A 15,064-nucleotide genomic window follows, 5' to 3' on the forward strand; every position below is an offset into this window, starting at 1 on the left:
GATCCTATGGGTGCCCCAAATCTGTTAGCTCCTTGGGGTTTTCTTGACTTTTTAAAAATAAATCATTTATTTGAATACATTTTGGCCTGGTATAATACAAATTAGAATTGGAAGAAGAGTGTGGTGCATGTCTTTGAACAGCCTTGAAGCGTGAAATGCCAAGAAGCCAGGCCAGTCAGGGTCTCAGCAGTGGTTTTCATTCGGAGAAAAGACACATCTGAGCATCTACCATACCTGCATTCTGCCTTTTCTGCTGTAGTTCAGTGATTTAATAATTAAATATTTTAAAACTAAATGCCAAAGAATGTCCATCATATTTGTATTTTTAACTGTTTTCTGAAAAATGATCAGTATTTTTAAGCTAAACTTTCTAATCAGTAGACTGAAGATGTTGGTAAAAGACAACATGACTAAAGGAATATTTAAAGCTATAAAAATAATGACATTATAATTACTCTACAGTAATTACTCTGTAATCTGAAAAGCCCATTCTTAGTTTCATTTGGTCTGTAATCTGTTTCTCCTTAGAAGTGTCATAGCATTTGCTAGATTGGTAATAACACATTATAGGAACAACAGTGACTTCCCAAAAGGCCCCTTTTAAGATCTTCCCTTTTAACTCCGATTTTACGCTTTCTGTAGTTCGGATTTGAGGCTGGGAGGTTGTTGACATTTCCTCCATCCTTTTTTGCTGGGTGAAAATACTATCCGGTAGTAAATGATATTCAAAGACTTCCAGATCCTTTTCAGAATTCTGAAATTACTCAGCCAAACCCCCTCTCTCACTTTCAGAGTATGACCTGGTGTCTCCCTACGAGGTTGACCGCAATGGAGACTACGTGTCCCATGAAATCACGCACCCCCAGAGGAGGAAAAGGGCGCTGGCCCAGCTCGGAGCTGACTCTCTGCACCTTCGGCTGAAAGGCTTCAGGCATGACTTCCACCTGGATCTGAAAACTTCCAGCAAGCTGGTGGCGCCTGGATTTCTCGTACAGACTTTGGGAAAGGGGAGCACTAAGTCGGTGCAGACTTTCCCGCCTGAGGATTTCTGTTTTTATCAAGGCTCCTTACGATCCCACAAAAATTCCTCAGTGGCTCTTTCGACCTGCAAAGGTTTGGTGAGTACAGTTGTTGCCGCCTGTTGTGAGACCGCAGGGGCAGGGATGTGGGGAAGGGAGCAAGTGACAAGATTTGGGCTCCTCCCATTATTGCAGTACAGATTCCTTTGATCTCTCAAAGCAAGAGGAAAATTGCCAAGCAATGCTTTCTAAGATATGCTGGGCGCTTCCTATCCCCAATTTGGAAACAGCACCCAGGTTCCGCCTTCTGTTGTCATTGGTCTACAACGATTGTGGCAGAGCACTGCAGTTTGAAAACTGCTTGAGAACTTACGGCCAAGTCTGAAGACTGACTTCTTTGGGGATGGTTTTACTCTGACTTACTGGTTACTCTAACTTGCTGGTCACTTACTAGCACTGGAGGAATGTTCTCATCTTGAATAGAACAACAGTATTCAACTGATTGGCCATGTGCTTGAAAGCAGTTTATTTCTGTCATTCTGATGTTGGTAATATATTTACAGATTAGAACATTCATTTCAAAAACAGTGGTGAATCCATGGCAGGGCAGTGCTGGTCTTATTGGGCTAAAGATTCTATTAGTGCTTTCTTCATTTTCTTAATATCTGAGTTCGACATTAAACATCCTTAGATGCTTCAGGTGGTCCCCTTTGCTTGGATCCTAGAGTGAGGAGTATCTGGCCAAGTTGAGAAGGTACCTAAATCCCTCAGGCTGACCTAAGCTGAAACCTTAATGGCTTATCTTTTACTTTTCTTAGAATATTTCCATAACTTTTGGGAAGGAAAGCTTAGTAGATGCTTAGATTCTTGGACACAAATTGATTAGTCAGACACAGATGAGGGAGACATGACATAAGTAGCAGAGTGAAAATGTGTGGTCCAAACAATAAGGTCTTGATCATGTTAAAGGTTTGGCAAATAGATTTTTGAACATTTGTTACATCTCCAGAAAATGATCTAAGCCTGTCTTATTCCTTTCCCTCTTTGAAAAGAGATAATTCAGACTCTACATCTCATAAGCATTTTGTGTACGTGTATGTGAATACTGGATGCTGAAGGCACAATAATAACCAAATCCTTAAAATACTAAATATGTGGAAATGCTATGTCCTGTGATTTTTAAAAAATATTAATATTCTGCTTTTTAGGGGGAATTCAGTATGGGCTGGGCTCATATCTACTTTCTTTGGAAAGACTTTTGGTTTGAGAATGGATACAATGGGGAATTGCCAAGGGTGGGGTGGTGGTTATTTGGCACACTTGTTAAGCATAAGGACAGTGTGGTTGATTTCTCCCATGCTCTCTCAAGAAAAGTAGATCTTTCTTAATGAAAGAGCTAGAACTCTTCATGTAATGCACTAAAGGAAGATATCTCTTCCTTGGCTTTCTTCAACAAAGGCTCGCTCAGACCAGAAATGGAAGCCATCTGTGTGGTAAGGAGATGTGCCATGCCCTTCAGAACACTCTTGGGTTTGTTTGTGGAGACTGGGCAAGGTGCTTTCTTCCCATTAACCCAGCAGGGGTGCAGGCTCATGGGTGCCCCTAGCCTCTGTGAGCCAAGGCTTCCTAGTGATGGCTGAGCTATGCCCTGGAGTCTGTCCCATGAATAGAGTTGGCTGGCAGCAGCTTGAGATTTCTGGCTCTCTTTGAACTCAATGGGAGTTAACAGCGAAAGTTGTAAATGACAACTACATGAAAGATAAAGAAGTGAAAAGAACAGAAAAAAGACTCCTCTGGATAATAAACACTGGAATGTAATATTTTGGTGACTGCAATAGAAAGCTGTGTGCTTTCACCATTCATCTTCCGAATACATTAATTCCAACTAAAGTGATATTTTGTCTGTAGATGGTCACTACAAACATGACCTCAACTAGACTTATGAGTGTGAGATCCAGGGGCATTTGCCATATGACAGGACAAATCAAAGGCATTTTAAAGAAGAAAAGGGGAGGATTAAGAAGTCCTCTCTCTTAGCCAGATAATAAAGTTATTGAATGGAAATGCCCCTCAAGTAGTTGCCAAGTCTGTTATTTCTTTCCTGATTGATGGTTACTCCGTCTGTCCTCTTTCAAATCTGTTAACACATGAAGAAAAGTAGCGTACCTTTTGCATTAGATGATGGTTCCTTTTTGTTATTATTGCTCTTCTTGGTTCTTTCAGGTTCTAATTAAAGTTCCAGGTAGATCTCAGTTAAGCATTTTTTTAACTGGGTTTCTAGATGACTCAACTATCTGATGGGAGTCAGGAGTGTGGTTCTAATTTATAGTAAATACATATTTTTAGTAAATACATATTCTTAAAGAAGAAATACAAAACTAAAATGAGCATTTTACTTTGAATATCTCATGTGAATAATGAATCTCATGTGCTTCAGAAGTGTGTCTCACTGGAGCCTGTCAAAGTTGCATCCAAGGAGTGTATTGTCTGATGAGACAAGCAGGGAATAGGCAATTTTACTGAAGAGTGATAAAATAAGGACAAATATGGGTGCTTGGAGAACTGAAATGAAGATGCCTCACCCTACCTCGGTGAGAGACGGCAGCATCAGGGTAGGTTTCTGGAGGAAATATTGTCCAAGCTGAATCCTTATTGTAGAATTGGAGTGTGATACTCATGAATGGAGGAGTAGCAAGCAATCTCAGGGAAGATGATGGAGATCAGTCAGGCTCATGGAATCCTTGATAACACCATCCATGACTGTTCAGAGATTAATATTTGTATATGAAGCCCAAGTATAGTAAACTAAATAAGGTCTGTAAGCCTTAAAATGACTTCTAGAGTCATTCTGACATTGCCACCAAGTATATTGATTCAAGATATTTCTCGTTTTGCTAAATAAGGTTAATAAAAGAAAATAGTATCTGTTATACTTATGTCTCTACCAGAATGACATCACAAATCTGTTCTGATTACCAATCACAAGCACATAAATGTGTGTCACACAGCAGGTGCTTTTCAATACTTGTTAAATAATGGATAGAATTACTGGGTTTCTTACAGTGTAAGAAACAATGATGACAATAACAGTAGCAGAAGGAACAGTAATAAGTTACTGAATGTTATTTGCCAAATACTCGCCTAATAGCTTCCCATTTGTTATCTCACTTAGCCTAATGATAACTCTCAGAGATAGGTACTATTTTTTTAACAGCTTTATTAAGTTATAATTTACATATCATAGAGTTTCACCCCTTGAAAATGTATAATTCAGTGTTTTTTTAGTATATTCCCTGACTTCTGCAAACATCACCACAATCTAATCTGAGACATTTACATCACCTCAAAAAAAAAACAGACAAAACGCAGTACAGTCCAGTCCCCCCCATTTCTCTCAAACCCTCATCAGTCCTAGGCACCCTTTAATCTGTCTTCTTTGTTTATAGATTTGCCTAATCTGGCCATTTCTGATAAATGGAAGCGTACGATACGTGGTCTTTTGTGACTAGCCTCTTTCACTTAGTATACCGTGTGTTTAAGGTTCATCCATGTTGTAACGTGTTTAAAGACTTCATTATTTTTATTACTAAATAATAATCCTTTGTATACATATGCCGCTTTTTATTTTAATGCCTATCAATTGATAGACATTGTTTGTATTTTCTTTGGTTGTGTGAATAATGTTGCTATGAACATTGGTGTACAAGTTTTTGTGTAGACATAAGTTTTCATTTTTCTTGAGTATTTACCTAGAAGTGTAATTACTGGATCCTATGGAAACTCTAAGCTTAACCTTGTAGGAGATTCTAAACTGTTTTTTCACAGTAGCTGCACCATTTTATGTCTACCCAGCAATGTATAAGGGTTCCAGTTTCTCCACATTCTGGACAGCACTTGTTCTTTTCCACCTTTTTTTCTTACAGACATCCTAATGGACATAAACTGGTATTTCACTGTGGTTTTTATTTGCCAGGAGAGATTATCGGTTGACAGTTTTGTTGTTGTTGTTGTTGTTTTGTTTTGTTTTTTCTTCAGCACTTTGAATATACCATCCTACTGCCTTCTGGTTTCCATTGTTTCTGATAAGAAGTCTGCTGTTTATCTCATTGTAGTTTTGTTATACTTAAAGCATCGTTTTCCTGTTGCTGTTTTCAATGTGTCTTTGTCTTTCAACATTATTACTGTCAAGTGTATAGGTGTGAGTATCTTTGAGTTTATCCTTCTTGGGATTATATGAGCATCCTGAATGTTCATATTAATATTTGTCCTCAATTTGAAAAGTATTTGACCATTGTTTCTTCAAATATGTTTTTTTGCTCTTTTCTCTCTCTCCTCTCCTTTGGTACACCCACTATTCATATATCGGTGTGTTTAATGATGTAGCAGGTTTCTCTGAGGTTCCATTCATTTTTCTTCATTCTTTTTCCTCTGTGCTCTTCAGATTGTGTAATCTTGATTGATTGATCTGCAAGCTCACTGATTCTCTGCTGGCAGTTCAAATCTACTGTTAAGCTTCTGCAGTAAATTTTTCATTTCAGATATTGCACTTTTCAACTTCAATTTGATTCTTTTTATAATTTCTCTTATTCTGTATTTTATGAAACACTGCTATGAGGCCTTGCTTTAATTCTTTTGATATAGATTCCTTTGGTTCTTTGAACATATTTATAATAGTTGCTTTGGAGTGTTTGTCTACTAAGGTAAACATCTGGGTCCCCTCAGAAGCAGTTTCCATTGCCTCTTTCTTTTCCTGTGTATGGGTCACACTTTTCTGTTTTTTTGTGTGTCTCACAATTTTCTTGCTGAATACTAAACATTATAGATAATGTATTTTAGCAACTCTAGATACTTTAAGACTGACCACACACCACCACTCCAGTGCTTGTTGCTGTTGTTTTCTTTCTTACTTGTTTAGTGACTAGTTCAGTGAAGTCTGTTTTCCCTGCAGCATGCAGCGTCTAATGTTGCTTCTCAGAGAGTGCAACCTAGGGCATGTGCGCAGTATTTCGGAAAGCCTGTGCTGATCTGCTGCCTCTATTGGTATCACAACCAGCTGTTACCCTACACTAACTGCTAGGTGATTGCTTATTTCCCCCCCCCCCCAACACACTTGGGCGTAGATTGCTCCACAGTCTAATTTGATTATAGAAGAGCTTTGCAGGATTAGGATGCTGCCAGGTTTTGAGACTACTCCAACACCAGGAGGAATCTTCCCCTTGTCTTTTTCCCTGAGTCTCTCCACTAAACTTCTAGTCAGTGTACAGTTTTGCTTATTGTTATGCGTATCATGGAACATCAACCTTCTCTTAATTGCTTGCAAGTAAGATACCCATTACTTTTGGCAATACCGTTAGACATGAACTTTCACACAGTCTGTTCCAAATATAGTCATTCATTTTAAGTGAGCTTCTTGTTCTTAGAGCTTACTTCTTGCTTCTCTTCCTGGGCAAAATGTGTGTGCCACTAAACAGGAGCTGGGACTAGTAGTATACTTCTCCTCCCAAAGTGACACCCCTACTCTATGAGTGGAGCTCTGGGTGGAAATAGTAGCTCCTGGTCTTCTCTGCTTTTGCTTCCTGGCTTGAAATCTCTACCATACAAATGTTCCTGGTTGGGGATGTTCAGGGATCCATTATTCTCAACCTGCTGAGTGTGGAGTAGAGCTTCCATCTTATAAGCAGGGGCTGCTTAGCACAAGGGAAATCAGTTCTTATGACCATGCCTGTCTGGAATAGAGCTTCTGCAATATAGAACTGAGGGGATAAGAGATGTTGGTGCTTTGCTTCTCCTGACTTGAAAATACAGCCCTAGAATGGGTGTTGGGTGGGACAGGGAGCCCTGGTCTTTTTAGAATATACCTAGAATAGAGCTCTGTCACATTGAGCAGGGGGAAAGGTGAGCATGTGACTAGACCATGGCTCAAATGTCTCCAAATTTTACCATTCTTTTACAGATTTACTAAATTTAATTAGATAGATGATTTTCCACTTTTTTTTATTGGAGTATGGGAGGGATAAATCAGAAGCTTGGGATGAACACACACACACTACTATATATAAGATAGATAACCAAAAAGGCCCTACTGTATAGCACAAGGAACTCTACTCAATATTCTGTGATAACCTATATGAGAAAAGATTTTCCACTTTTTATGCCCTTAGGACAATTTCCAGAGACTTCAAATGGGGTGTGTGTGTGTGTGTGTATACTATTTTCAGCAGGAAAATGGTTGTTTCACTTGAGAGAGGATCTTCCACATTCCTTACACTGCCATTCTGGAAGTCAGTCTCTGCTACACGCTATTATTAACATATTTTGCAAATCACTGCCCAAAGCTATTTTATTATCCCCATTTTACAGATGATTCCCTAGGTAATTCTTGAAAGAGTGGGATTTTGACCTAAGTTGACTGACTTCAGAACCAACACTTTAAATCACAATACTATTTTGCTTCCCTTGATCATGAGGTCATTGCTGCACTACAGGGACCTACAAGATCATTTATGTGGATTTCCATTGCATCATCCTTGAATACTCTCTAAAGTGTAATGATGTTTGCATTTGGTTTCCACCTCAATGCCACCTTCCTCAGTATCAAGCCCTCTCTGAACTTAGTAGGCCCACTTTAATATATCAGGCCCTTATATTAAAAAACATGAATTCATTCCATAATTATTTATTTATAGGTTTGGTTTTTTATACCAGACTGTGAGTTCTTGAAGAGATATTGTTTTATTCATCTTCGTATCCCCAAGTTCCTGTTAACACAACCTAGTTCTCTTTTTTCTTGCAGTGAATGATTGTATTTCAAATTAACAACCAAAAATACTACATCTTCTCAACCTCTATTTTGAGATACGAATAAACGTAAAATTCATTTTATAATTCATTTCATATGATTTCCTTCTGTGACTAATATCAAATAATCTAAATTTTCTTTTGAAGCACAGTTTATTCAGAAGTGGTCTAATCAATAAGATTTCTGACAAACTATTTTTAAAAACCCCCATTGTCAATACTTTAAATGAGGTTTCTTTGGAAATATTTTCTGTTGCATGTAACAGGATTAGATTTTCTTAAAGGATTTCATGCACGTTCTGTACTTGGATTAGTACTTTACCAAAACAATTAAATAAAGAACAGCATCAAATCTATCATTTGTCCTTGGCACAAAATCTGCCTGAATTTTAGCTCCTCTTGTGTAATTGTTAAGGCATTAATGCATAGGATACATATCACTTCTCCTAAAATCTAATTATTCTCTTGCTTTCAATAGTGTTGGAAAACTTGTAAACGCCACAGTTCTCAGTTCAGTTTGAGAATTCCCTCACTTGGTTGCAGACTTACTTGTGGCCCTGGTTTGAATTGTACTAGGTTTTATTTCCAGAGAAAAACTCCAGGGATTCTCTGGAAACTCTAGTCATTGAGAGTTTTCCTAAAGCACCCAATAAATCCTCGGAAACTGTCTGAAATGTTGCCAAGTTTTCAACTGACTTTGAAAAATGTTCTTGAGCCAGGAAAATAAAACAGGAGCAGAAAGGAAGAACCAACACAGGAGATGGCTAGAAGGGCTAATCTGAGTTTTAACAGAAAAGTATCACTGTCTGAGGAGGGCAGTGATGGCATACCAGTTGAAAATACATCAGGCTTAGGAGACATGCAGGAAAATAGTAGAGAAAATAAGGTTTTTGGATAAAGTATAGCCAAAGTTATTGATTATTAGGAAATTTAAAAGGTGGGTTTGGGGAACTAATTGAAAGTACTGAATCATTACATGAATTTCTGCTAATTACTTAAGAATAAATATAGTATAAATCTTTGAATTGACAAAATGTAATACACTTCATTATTACAACTAGATCAAAGTAACATTTATGAGATAATATTTTGTACTTGTTATGACCAGATTTTTCTCTTAGCTTACCATTAATTGTAAACAGAAATGAGATGATTAGAGAAATTTAAGTATAAAATGTATGGTTTTGTTCCATTTCCCTTATTTTTCAAGTGATGAACCTGAGAATCAAAGAGGTGGAGTGGCTTAGTCAATATTACAAAGCCAAGTGGGGTTTAGGAAGGTCTAAGGATGTATGTCTTTAGGTTCTCTGTCCTGCGATATTTTCACTGAAACAAACAGGATGCTATTACTTTTCATTATAGTGAGGGATCAGTTGAAGACTTTAAATGTTGGACTATGTGCCAGAGATTTTAAAGATAAAGCAAGGGAGTCCTTGCTCTGGAGGTGTGGGGCAGGTGGCAGTGGGAAGAGGACAGAGCGGCAGGTTTCCTTCTGGTTGGTGTTTGGTGTCCCTGATGCCCTTTGTTGGGAATCACATGCTTCCACTGTATGGCAGCTCTCATATGGACAGTCTCTACGGCCAATAAAATATTTGCTGTGAGGGTCATCGGAATGGTGCTTATCTCCACAACCAGTATGACCAGGATTTTCTCCAAGGCCAAGATTAGCCTGAGAACAGCCATATGATCCCCTTGGAGGGGCAGGAATGTGATCCCTGTGGTCAATTCCTCTGGGGGGTGACTCAAGTCTAGGATTTTCCAAAGGATAAGGATACTGAAACCTACATTTTCGGGAGTGACTGTTTAAGAGAAAGTCCAGGCCAGAGAGAGTACAAGAGGAGCCCAGATGAAACCAGACTCTTAAAAGCACGATCCTGCCTTGCCTGAGGTTCAACCAGAGCAGTCTGACTGTATCTGCTTAACACACAGGTAACATTTTTCTTCTTAAATGTCACTTTCACCACGAGGACCTCCCTGATCCAGCCCCATCTAAAACCACCTACTCGTCCCCCTCCACACATACCTCCTATCCCCTTCCCTATCATATCTGTATTAATCATAGCCCAGTTAGGAAACAGAAACCACACAAATTCACTGAAAAGAGAGGATTAATACAATGCATTAAGTAGGTATGAAAGAACTGAAAAAAGAAAAAGAAAATACCCAGATATAACAGGGTAGCAAGTGCCGGAAGCAGCTACTGGACCTAGAACTGAGGGACTGAGGGAAGAAGTTGGGACTATTAAAATTTAAATGCTTGGAGCTGGGCTCAAACCCCTGAGTAGGAGGAGCTGGCCAACTGGTGCCAGGACTGGGAGGGGCAACTTGCTGCCGGTTTTTTAAGTAACCTGTAAACTGCAGTCAGCTGCTGTTACTAGAATTAACTGCCACTGCCAGGATGAAGCCAGGCTGACAGGAACAGGAAGCAGACAGGAAGTCCATGCTGGGCACACAGGAAGTCCACAGGGGCAGACAGGAAGTTCACAGGGTGCAGACAGGAAGTTCACAGGGCGCAGACAGGAAGTCCATAAGTACCAGACAGGAAGTCTATAATGAGCAGATAGGAAGTGCACAAGTCCACAGCGGGCAGGCAGGAACAAGTTCTTCCACCTTCTTTGAAATCGGATTTGTAGAGTTCCAGACCCAGTGTCTCAAAGCAGAGTTTAAAAGGGGAGTTTAGAACTGAGGATGGTTTCTTAATACCAAGCAGGCTATCTATGCTAAATATTGAGAGTATAGCAAGGATTTATGTCTGACTTTTTCTTGCTTTATCCCCAGCACTTCCAATAATGCCTGACACATAGTAAAGCCCTCAATAAAAATGTATTCAATGAACAAATTATTTTTTAATGGAGAAACTGGAATTCTGGTGCTTTGCAAAAATCATTTGCACAGCCACTGGTCTGAAGGAGTTGGGGGGAGGAAAAACGAAAAGCCAAAATAGTAGGGACATCCCAGCCCTAACTAGGGAAAGGGTTAGACCTCAAGAAATGGACCTCACCAGGCCTGGTGGCAGGCTAATTCCTGTGAGGGGATGGAGCTGTCAGGCCCATGCATGCAGACATTCCTCCCCTATGATGGGCTATTCTTGCCCTTGTTCCTCACTTGATTAAAATTAAGTCCCATGTGTAGCTTGCCTGGAGGGAGAAGCAGCACAGCATTTCCTCAGTAGGCTTGGAAGTGGTATTTCATGACTCATTACACGGGAATAAATTGGCATTCAGAAGCTCGTGTGTGCGTATGTGCGTGTGTGTGTGTTCAGTGTCTGTGAGTTTGGTTACTCTAAACCACTCCTGAAGGAGACATTGGAGTATCATCAGCTGTAGGCTGAGGCCAAGCTCTGTATCAGAGTGAATTTCTACACTCAGTGGATCTTCTCTTTGCTCATTCTGGACGACAGCTATCCTCAGTAATGCCACCCCTACTCTCAGGTTCCCTGAGCCTCAAAACTCAACTGGAAGCCACTATTTGCATTTGCTCTTCTGTCTATACTCCAGTCCCCATTTATTCCAAGTATGTGTCATTTTTACTAATTTTGATTTCTTTGTCTAATGATAGCACTCATCCTTTGTCCTCTATTGCACATATTTTTCACTCCTCAAGGATTTGTCTTTAATTTTTTAAGAAGAACAACGTGTATTTTAAAGACATTCAATTAAGTAAATCCAGTCTTTTAAGTTAGTAGCAAAATCAGTGCTAATTTCATATTCTCTATTTCTGTGAAATTATAGGAAAACTAAATAACATGATCTCATTTGAAAAATTACAATTTAAAGAAATGTAGGCAGGATTCTGGTTTTTTTTTTTTTTTTGTATAGTTAGTTTACAGTAAATGGGTGTATCCAGTAAGGCATACACTGTCAATATATTAAAAGTTACCAGCTATGAAACAAAAATTAAACTGAGACAAAACTAAAAACAATAACAACAACAAAAACTACACACTGTTACCAGATTTACAGTGACATTAAAATGACTGGTTGCCTTTAGTTTAAAAATGGTACTAAAATGATAGAAAGCTTCAACAGGCAATGACAGATATATCCAGTTCTTCCAGTTTTCTCTCATTGAATAGGTATATCTCCAACCCTTAAGACAGAAATTTGTAGTAAGACATGTAAAGTAACATGTAGTTTAGGCAATTGGTGATTTCTTTCAGTATGCAAAGCCTGAGAAAAATATTTGCCTTGATGACCTTAGGGTCATTTCATCATAGTTGAAATTTTCATGTGAATACATTGTATCTTTTTCTCTTAGATGAAAAAGCAGGGGCTGTCCCTTAAATATGGTAAGGCTGTATTTAAGTTCATACATGTTGGAAACACTTTGAAAGAAGATTCTTAGTTTTTTGTTTGTTTGTTTGTTTTTAATTTTTTAAATTTATTTATTTATTTATTTTTGGCTGTGTTGGGTCTTCGTTTCTGTGCGAGGGCTTTCTCTAGTTGCGGCGAGCGGGGGCCACTCTTCATCGTGGTGCGCGGGTCTCTCACTATCGCGGCCTCTCTTGTTGTGGAGCACAGGCTCCAGATGCGCAGGCTCAGTAGTTGTGGCTCACGGGCCCAGCTGCTCCGCGGCATGTGGAATCTTCCCAGGCCAGGGCTCGAACCCGTGTCCCCTGCATTGGCAGGCAGATTCTCAACCACTGCGCCACCAGGGAAGCCCAGATTCTTAGTTTTGATTGGGCTTGCAGAAATAGCCAGGGCCTCCATGCATGGTAGTTCAAGTTGGGCCCTGGGAACTGTGAACAGACATGGGGAAGGAAGGCGTCAGAGACTGTTCCATGAAAGTTGAGGCCACCTACCTGCACTCCTACCCTTCTCCTACTTCCCTCCAGAGAGCAGCCTCACAGGAGGTTGAAAAGCACAGTTCTGATCTTTCCATTTCCTTACTTGTCATGTGCCCATTGCACTCTGGGCAAAGCCCACATCCTCACTATGGCTGATGACGCCCTTGGGGTCTGCCCTTGCTTGCAACTTCAGCTTCAGGGAGGAAACTCTCCAGGCTTCAGTGGCACCAACTCATTTCTTTCAAGATAAGGCTGAGCTCCTCACCCCCTTAGGGCCTTAGCAAATGCTGTTCCTTCTGCCTGGAACACAATTCCCATCCTTCCTCCTCCAGTTAAGCATCAGTTGGAAAGACACTCCCATGAGTCATACTTCTTTGCTGCTGCAGATTCCCTAGCAATACATTCATGACTCACCTTAATTTTCTCTTTGAAAGGAATTATTCTTATCTTGGTTACTAGTTTAGTGTTTACCCGTCTCTCCCACCAGACAGCCAACATCCTAAGGGTAGCGCTAAGGGTCAGAATCCCTTAAGGATCAGAGCACCCGCATTGTTCCTGGCCCTTGGAAGGAACGAGATAGATGAGTGGAGGGGTAGGTGGATGGATGGATGGATGGGTGGAGGATCCTAGTTTCAGATACTAGTTGGAGAAAGTTCCTGTTTCCAGAGAGAAGGTGCAGTGACTGTGAAAAGCTCTGTCTAGAAATGGCTCTAAGTTGAGTTTGGACAGCATGCATTTCCCAGGCACCACACAGATCCAAGTCTGTATGTTAAGGCTCTGGGAGTATATTTCCATAGCAAAAAAGAACAGAGCAAGTGCTGTTCATATTCAAGTAGTTTCAGAAAAGCCCATCTGCAAATGAGCACATTGCAGTCCTAACCATATGAGTAATTTTTCTAATGACAGAGAGTATCTCTAAATAAATTCTAAATAAGAAACATTGCAACATACTTAGGCAAGAAGGTATGTATAATTTATATAAAGTACAATTTAAAAAACTAAATGGCATTCATCCACCTCTTAGCTTTTTATACCTTACTACACGAGCATAAAGACATTGTAATTGCTGTGTCTCAGTTTCTTGGACATAATCTTTATTTATCAATCTTATGACTAGGATGGATTGCCTATTACACATGACAATTTCTGAGAAATGATACTCTTGCCTCCGTGAATCCTTCACAAAAGGTGAGGCAGCAAGTTTTTTCTATACTAACTTTCAGCAATGTCAGAAAAGCTGACACTTCTCATAAAATAAGAAAAACATTTCCATATTTACTTTGTTTAGTTAGTTAAGATAAATTAAATATTAAGCAATTGATTCATTTAGAACCAAGCTGGTCAACAGCATTTTAGAGCAGCTACAATTTAAGGGCTGTGGTAGTTTTCCAGACCAGCAAGGGGAAGGAAAAGCATGAACTCTCCACATGTGAAGGAAGATACTTACTTAGACATTCAAATAAGAAACAGAGTAAAATGACTCCTTGAGATAAGCAAATGGGAAATTGAATGAAAAACATAGCCTTTGGAATCACACAAGTCTTGTTCAAATCTAACTTCTCTTACTACTAGCCAAATTGTTCACTGCTATCCTTCCGTTTCCTTAGTTTGTAGATAACCTTGGCCTCACAGGGTCACATGCGGATTGGGTGAGACGACATATATATGAAAGGCCTTAGCACAGAGCTCCTAGTAGGAGCTGAGCAAATATCTGTTCTCCTCAGCACTCCCCCATTACTAAACTATGAAATGTACATTAAAACCTAATTAGAAGGTGACTGCACACATTGTCATGCAAGCAAATTCAAGTGAAGTTAAAGAACCCAGAGGTGGACTTCCCTGGTGGCACAGTGGTTAAGAATCCGCCTGCCAATGCAGGGGACACGGGTTCGAGTCCTGGTCCCGGAGGATCCCACATGCCGCGGAGCAACTAAGCCCGTGAGCCACAATTACTGAGGCCCGCGTGCCTAGAGCCTGTGCACCGCAACAAAGAGTAGCCCCCGCTCACCGCAACTAGAGAGAGCCCGTGCGCAGCAACGAAGACCCAACGCAGCCATAAATAAATAAATAAATAAATAAATAAATAAATAAATAAATAAATAAGTGATGTGTGATCACTACACGCTTATTTAAAAAAAAAAAAAAAACAAAACAAAGAACCCAGAGGTGGAGTTCCACTGACCTTCAGAGAAGACCCGCAGATGGGATGGGGATAGGATTAGAATACTTTGATATTTACACTAAAACCTTTTGGGTGATTTATTGAAAGCACTTAGGATGATTAAAAGACTATCATTTAAGCAGACAATTTAAAATGCAAGGGACTGTTTATGCACTTTTTAGAAGCATTGCTTATGCCCACACATTTGAAAGAAAGTTGTCCATTCCCAACACCTGGGAGATTACTTTGTGCTTACAAGGTATCATAAATGAGAAAAGTGCCCAGAATAGCTGACATCTT

At 39.7% G+C, this 15,064-nt stretch overlaps 1 protein-coding gene across 1 annotated transcript in view; it reads left to right on the forward strand.

The window, feature by feature from the left end:
• Window positions 1-1,041: 1,041 nt before the first annotated feature.
• Window positions 1,042-15,064, forward strand: part of ADAMTS16 (ADAM metallopeptidase with thrombospondin type 1 motif 16) — a 148,302-nt gene continuing 134,279 nt past the window's right edge. The window contains exon 1 of the mRNA XM_068531855.1: window positions 1,042-1,118. The gene's annotated coding sequence lies outside the window, so the exon portion shown is untranslated. The remainder of the gene's footprint in view (window positions 1,119-15,064) is intronic.

This window comes from Eschrichtius robustus, chromosome 2 (genome assembly GCF_028021215.1).
Source record: "Eschrichtius robustus isolate mEscRob2 chromosome 2, mEscRob2.pri, whole genome shotgun sequence".
NCBI classification, from domain to species: Eukaryota; Metazoa; Chordata; class Mammalia; order Artiodactyla; family Eschrichtiidae; genus Eschrichtius; species Eschrichtius robustus.